The sequence below is a fragment of the Equus caballus genome, chromosome 20 (genome assembly GCF_041296265.1).
Source record: "Equus caballus isolate H_3958 breed thoroughbred chromosome 20, TB-T2T, whole genome shotgun sequence".
Lineage (NCBI taxonomy): Eukaryota > Metazoa > Chordata > Mammalia > Perissodactyla > Equidae > Equus > Equus caballus.
Genome location: NC_091703.1, coordinates 33,805,650 through 33,812,822, shown reverse-complemented (window position 1 = coordinate 33,812,822; position 7,173 = coordinate 33,805,650). Strand labels below are relative to the sequence as shown.

The window sequence follows — 7,173 nt, the reverse complement described above, 5'->3', positions numbered from 1 at the left end:
TTCATATAATGGAACACTTTATAACCATGACAGTGAATAAACTACAGCCACACACAGCAACAGGGATAAGACCCCGTGACATAATGTTGGGTGAGAGAATGAGATACAGAGGGGTATCCACTGTATAATTCCATTCTATCAAAACCTGACAGAACTCATCTATGATGTTTAAAATCAAATGATGATTACTTTGGGGAAGGGGGTTGGTTTATGACTGAATAGGATTCAAGAGTGTTTCCCAGATGCTGGAAATGTTTTTCCTTGCTGTGGGTGTTGCTTATCCCGACAACTATTTTGTGTACACTTATGATTTGTCCACCTCTCTCTATGGGTGTTGTCCTTCATGAAAGTATACTTTTCTGGATTTTTGAAACAATTCTCTCTAAGCTAACATAGAATTCTTCTCACTGAAAGCCCTTAGAAATGCTGAATTGAAAAATTACTGCAATTTAAAAAAGTCCAAGGAAATACATGCCTGTGATTCAGATACAAAAAAGAGAATCTAAAGTAAGATCAGTAAGCCTGGGAGCTGACACCTGAACAGCTGCGGGAATGGCTGTCCAGCCAGGAACTAGGAATCGAGACCCAAACAAGACCCTGGGAGGTGGAGAGTGTGAAAGATTCCCCCAAGTAGTGCATGAATGATTCATGGGCGGTGGCTAATGTGTTGGCTGGCTGGTTAGGAATTTGTGCAAAATAAAGTTGGAAAATTGAGAGGAGGAGGAGAGATGTGTTCATAGACTCTTGCCATGTGCAGAGTGGGTGAAGATACTGGTGTGCATGTGGTACAGCAGAGGGCAACCATGTGGTAGGGGCTGCTTGTAATCGAATGGGGGAATTGACTTGATGGAGGGTGTCACTCAGCCTTTCCTCTGCACCACAAGAGTTGCTCATGGAGTCCTATGCAAAGTGGCCGTGGTGACTGGGATGGAGACTGCATGGGCACAGCAATGTGGCTCTCCACTTACCAAGGCTGATCTGGCGTCTGCCACTGCTGATAACCCAGCCTGCAGAGAGCAGCTGTTTCTTTGAAAAGAGAAATAAAATAACCAAAATTAAGAACAAAACAGAGTTGTCTCAGATAAATATGTCACTGCAGATATAGAAGAGATTTCAACAGTCTTAAAACTATGAAGAAATGTATGGCAATGGAAAAGACTTCCTGCAAGTAGAGAAGCTAAAGCAGTTGTAAAAGTTCTATTTCCCTTCAACCATGTTGAGAATGTTTTACAGGTAAGTTCTACCAAACCTTCAAGGAAGGCTCCTGATCTTATATAAATATTCAAGAGAATGGAGAAATAATGGGAAAGCCAAACAATTCATTTTATTAGACATGAATAGCATTGATCCTAAAGCCAGTTAGGGAACAAAAAGAAAAAAAGTATTACAGGAAAATCACCCTTAACAAATCACATGTGAAAATCCTGGGAAAATCGTAGGCTATATCCACCAATGTAATATAAAATGATTAAATATCTTGGCCAAGTTAGGTATCCCAAGAATGCAAGGATGTTTAAACTTTAAATCTTTCAATGCAATTCACTGCTTAATTAAGGAATAAAAAGAGACAAGGATGATCATATCTTAGTAGATGTAGAAAGTATTACAGATGAAATTTAACATTCCATCTGACTCAAAACTTCTTCTTCAGTGTGTGCCACTTTTAAGTACCCATGTGATTAGATTGGCCCCCTCCTCCCAAATCAGGCTAATCTCTTCATTCCAAGGTCCATGTCTTTAATCACACTCATGAAGTCTTTTTTCTGTGCATGGTAACACATTCACAGGTTCTGGAGATTATGGCTTGCACATGTTTGTGGGGCCATTATTCTGTCTACCACATCATATATGGTGATTGAATGAAGAAATTTAATATTAGTCTAGTTAAAGTCCCAGAAGGTTGTTGATGCAAATAATCTATAACCAATCTATAAATCAAAATTGGGGTGGGTTTATTATGAGCCAACCCTGAGGACTATATAGCCTGGGAGAGTCCTTTCATAAAGGAATGGAGCACTCCAAAGAAGTGGGGGTGTACAGAGTGGTTATATACTGTCAAAGAGTGTGTATCACATATGATTGGAATGTCCCTTTTACAATAGTCACGAGATTGCTTTGCCAGCACAGCAATTTGGTGAACACAGCAGGTTGGTGGTCACAAGGTGAGTGGTCATAAGGTGAGTGCAGCAGGTCAGCAATCAATCCTTAGTTTAGGGAGAGATACTTATCCTTAAGAAAATGCCAATCTGAGAGTGAGATAGGAACCAACCTAACAAGACAGGGCCATCTGCAAAGCCCCTGGCCTAACAAGGTAAGGCCCCTAACCAATTGGCAAGCTAAGAGAATCAGATAGAGGCCACCAAGATCCACATTCCGCAGCCTCCGGACTTTCCCAGGCTTATGCATGCACCCTACCACCCAGGAGTCACTGAAGGTCATCCTAGCCCCATTACCATAGTAAAAATCACACCCTGGGGTGGAGAGCTAGCATGCTAATGATACATCCATTGCATGTAGTAGCATGCTACACAACAGCACAGGCACAATCATAACTCCACCTCTATATGCCTTGACAAGTCCTCCTTCCCAAACTTTGCCTAATAAAAGTCCCATAGTCTCATTCCCTTTCCTTTCCACACTGGCTCCCTTGTGCCTCTGCTGTGCACAAGCTAATAAACTTTCACTTTTCTACTCCCATTTGTTGTCTCTCTTGATTTGCATCTTGGGGGACAACAGAGGAAGTTACATCCTTATCTTTAAGGGCATTGTTCTTGTCTTTGGGCCATAGTAAATACTTAAAGCAGATATACAAGGCATTTGCAACAGCCACGTCAGGCCCTTGTGCAAAACACAAGTTCAGGCAGAATTAGTTTTACACCAGTGGCTTCATCACATACTCCAATATACCCTATTGTTTGTCATTTATTTATCAAGATGAAAAGGGAATAAATGGAGGGAGGGATTGTGTAAAGAGATTATGGCTAAGGGTTAAGCAAAGGTATACAGAGAAATACGAATAAAAAGAGATCCATGTTGATTCATAACTCACAGGAACATTAGACGATAAAGACAAACGATGATCTTAAGAGAAAAAACAGATCATCTTGAAAGGAGCTGCCACAGTTAGAATGCAGCCAATTTCTCCTTGTCAGGAATGGCATCCAGAAGACAGTGAAATAATGTCCTCAAAGCTGAGGAAAAACCAATGTCACACTGGGAATTTGGGACTTGGAAATCTACCTTTCATGCATAAGATTAAAAAAGGACATTTTCATGTCAATCTAATTGTTAATTTATTAGCAAAATATCTACTCAATATATTTACAATGTCATAGAGATAAGAAAGCAAGCAAGCAGAAAAATTAACTGGTAATGATAAATCATGATAAATCATTTATAGGTAAATCAATACTGTCTATATAAATATTAATAATGTGAAGTTCAAAGCACAGAAATAAGAAATAAAATAACATATTGTGTCATAATTTCTTTCCATATCTTCCCACCTGCACCTAGGCTGTGTCATCCTTGAGGACTGAGAGAGTTTGATTCTTTTTATTGAGACTCTACTCCTTATACACAGTACCCTGAAGAAAGTAGATATTTAACAAATGTATACCAAATGAATGAATTTCCTGGAAGTCCTTAGAAGACTAGGAATCATGATGCATAAGTACGATTGAAAAGAGGCTGAAAGGAGTGACCTCAGAGAAAATGATGGCATGGGAACTGCAAGGCCCTTATCCTTATACAGAGCAATGAAAAAAACTAGCAAAACCCATCAGAATCAACTTCATCAGAACTTTGGAATGTCACAGAATGCTTATAGTTACCAAGAAAATGCTAAAACGGAAACTCAGTAGGAGAGCTCTGTGGTATCTTCACTTAGTCTTGGCCTATTTCCTGCTCCCCAGCTCAGCTGTGATCTTGAAGACAGCAGCCTGTGCCTCTAGCGTGGGTTCTTGCTGCCAGAGAGATCCGAGTGGACCTTGTTCTTAAAGAATTTGGTGATTTTCTGTTATGATCTGAAGGATGAAGGTAAACAGCTTGTCTTTAATTCCCCTCACTCAGAAATCTCTCAGGGCAGAGAAGGAGCTAAGGCAAAGGGCATTTGTCAAAAATATTGAAATGCCAATGAGCCAGTAGCTGTCACCTGGGGCAAAAACATGAGTTGGGGCAAATAATAGACATTCAGAAAAGCCTAGGAGAAAAAGCTGAAGAGTGAGGTGCTTTGGGCAGTAAGGGCTGTGGAAACTTCCAAAAATTTCTGGGAATCTAGAAGGGCATGTGCATGCCCAGGTTGGGGCACATGATCAGAAAAGATCTGAGAAGACCATGAGATCATACATCTGGCTGATCTTCAATCTCCACACAAGCAGGAAGGGGAGGCAAAGGCAGAGTTGTAAACTGTCCAGATGAATGTGGAGCCATGCCCCAACACACACACACACACACACACACACACACACACACACACAGAGCACAGCTCCAAAGACTGGGAAATGTTTTCTTTTCTTTTTGGCTCCAGACATTTAAGGTAATCTCTGTCAAATCACTGAGTGGCCACTAAGCTAACAGAATTAAGACTTAAGTGACCACAGACAACAAAGAACAAAGTCTATACAAAAATAGTTAAGAAAATTCACTAAAGAAACAACTACAACCCACAACAAGTAACAAGAAGCCCCAAGGAGGAAGAGGGAGAATAATCTGATTTTCAGAGTTCTTACATCATAATATTCTAAATATGTAGTTTTCAGCAAACATTATCAGGCATTAAATGAAACCAGAAACTATGGCCCATTCAGAGGGAAAAAAAGAAATTGACAGAAACTATTCCTGTGGAAGCTCATACTTTAGACTTACTAGAGAAAGAATTTAAATCAACTATCTTAAATATGCTCAAAGAGCTAAAGGAAACCAGGGACAAAGAAGTGAAGGAAGCCGGGAGAACTATGATTAACTAAATAGAGATTATCAATCAAGAGATACAAATTTTAAAAAGGAAACAAATAGAAATTCTGGAGCAGAAAAGTACAATAACTAAAATGAAAAATTCACCAGCGGAGTTCTACGTCAGACTTGAACATGCAGAAAAAGAGTCAGCAAACTTGAAGGTACGTCAATTGGTATTATACAGTTTGAGGAACAGAAAGAAAAAAGAATGAGTAAAAATGTACAGAGGCTTAGAGATCTGTGAGATACCATCAAGCATGCCAACATACACATTATGGGAGTGCCCAAAGGAGAGGAGAGAGAGAAAGCATCAGAAAGAGCATTTGGAGAAATAATGGCCAAAACTCTCCCAAATTTAATGAAATTCATGAATCTGCACATTCAATAAGTCAACAAACTCTAAGCCCCATAAAGTCAAGGAAACATACATAGAGACATATTCCAATCAAACTGTCAAAATCTAAAGACAAAAAATCTTGAAATAAGCAAGAGAGAAGTAACTAGTCACCTATAAGGGATCCTCAATACGATTAACAGTTGTTGGGGATCAGAATGGCCACCCCAAAATGTTTCTCTTTGCCTTGCCTTGATTATTTTTAAGAATAAAAGACTCTGAAAGAAACTTTGATCTTCCCCCTAACTGCCTAAAAGAAATTTAAGGTAAAGGCCTGTCCCCAGGACAGGCCATCACCATAGATAACTCTGGGTATCCAGTAGACTGGGAGGATCCTTGTTAAGCCCACTCTTATCAAAGTTCTATTTACCAAACATTTGCTTTTCTATTTCCATGTGAATTTCTTTCCTCCCCTTTGAAATCCCACACCAATATCCCCAACATCCTCCTTTATCTGTAGCCGAAGATCGTACTTAAGATGAGATCCTCTGCCATTTTGGTGAATTATGCAGTTTTACTGGGTCTCTCCCATGTGTACATGTTATAAAGCTTTGTTTGATTTTCTCCTGCTATTATGTCTCATGTCAGTTTAATTTGTAGCCTAGCCAGAAGGACCAAGAGGGTAGAAGAAATATGTCTTCCTTCCCTACACAGTCAATTTTTCTGCAGAAACTGTGTAGTCCAGAGGGCAGTGGGATGACAAATTTGAAGTCTGAAAAAAACTGTCAACCAAAAATTCTATATTTGTCATAAGTATCTTTCAGAAATAAGGGAGAAATTAATACATTCCCAGATGAACAAAAGCTGAGGGAGTTCATCTCTAGTAGATCTGACCTACAAGTAATGCTAAAAGGAGCCCTTTAGGCTGAAATAAAAGGACACTGGAAAGTAATTTCAAGCTCGATGAAGAAATAAAGAACACTGGTAAAGGAACTACATGCCTAAATGTGAAAGCCAGTATTATTGCTTTTTGCTTGTTTGTTTGTAATTCCTCTTTTTTTCCCTACACAATTTAAAAGACAATTGAACACTCAAATGTCCATCACCTGATGAACGGATAAAGAAAACAGGGGTATCCATACAATGGAATATCATTTGGCTGTAAAAAAGAATGAAATACTCATATCTGCTATAATATGAATGAACCTTGACTACATTATGATAAGTGAAAGAAGCCAGACACAAAAGGCTGTATATTGTATGATTCCATTTATATGAAATATACAGAAGAGGAAACTGCGGAGAGACAGAAAGCAGATTAGTGATTTCTGTGGGCTGGGGCTAGAGGGGAATGAGGGGTTCTCTGCTTAATGAGTAAGCAGTTTCCTTCTTGGGTGATAAAATTGCTCTGGAACTAAATAGTGGTGACAGTTGTACAATATTGTGTATGTACTAAATATCACTGAATTGTACAGTTTAAAATGGTTAAAATGGTAAATTTTATGTTATGTGTATTTTATATCAATTTAAATAAAGAGACTGGGGGAAGATCCAAGATGGCGGTGTGAGTAGTCTTCTTTGTCTCTCCCCCTTCGAATCTACAACTAATTGGACATTCATCACTTAACAAAGGATATCCATATAGCATCTCAGGACGCCTGAGAGACCCACGCTGCTATACATCGGAAGGTGGACGGACTTCCCTCCGAGAGGAGGTGGAGATAGGTGAAGACTCTCCGATCCCGACCCCGAACAGCCTAGTACCTGCAAGCAGCTTTCTTCCAGCGGACGCCCCCAGAACATCGCCACACACCAAGGGCAGGAGGGAGTGCACACCAGAGGAGCAATGGTGGAAACAGGTGACCAGAGCCCTACCTAAGCCC

The 7,173-nt window shown here is 39.7% G+C and overlaps 1 long non-coding RNA gene across 1 annotated transcript; it reads left to right on the top strand.

Moving 5' to 3' along the window:
• The first annotated feature begins 216 nt into the window (after positions 1-216).
• Positions 217-6,845, top strand: LOC138919470 (uncharacterized). Its single transcript, XR_011429671.1, has 2 exons — positions 217-1,233; positions 3,517-6,845. It is a non-coding gene; the product is annotated as an uncharacterized lncRNA (long non-coding RNA).
• The last annotated feature ends 328 nt before the right edge of the window (positions 6,846-7,173 follow it).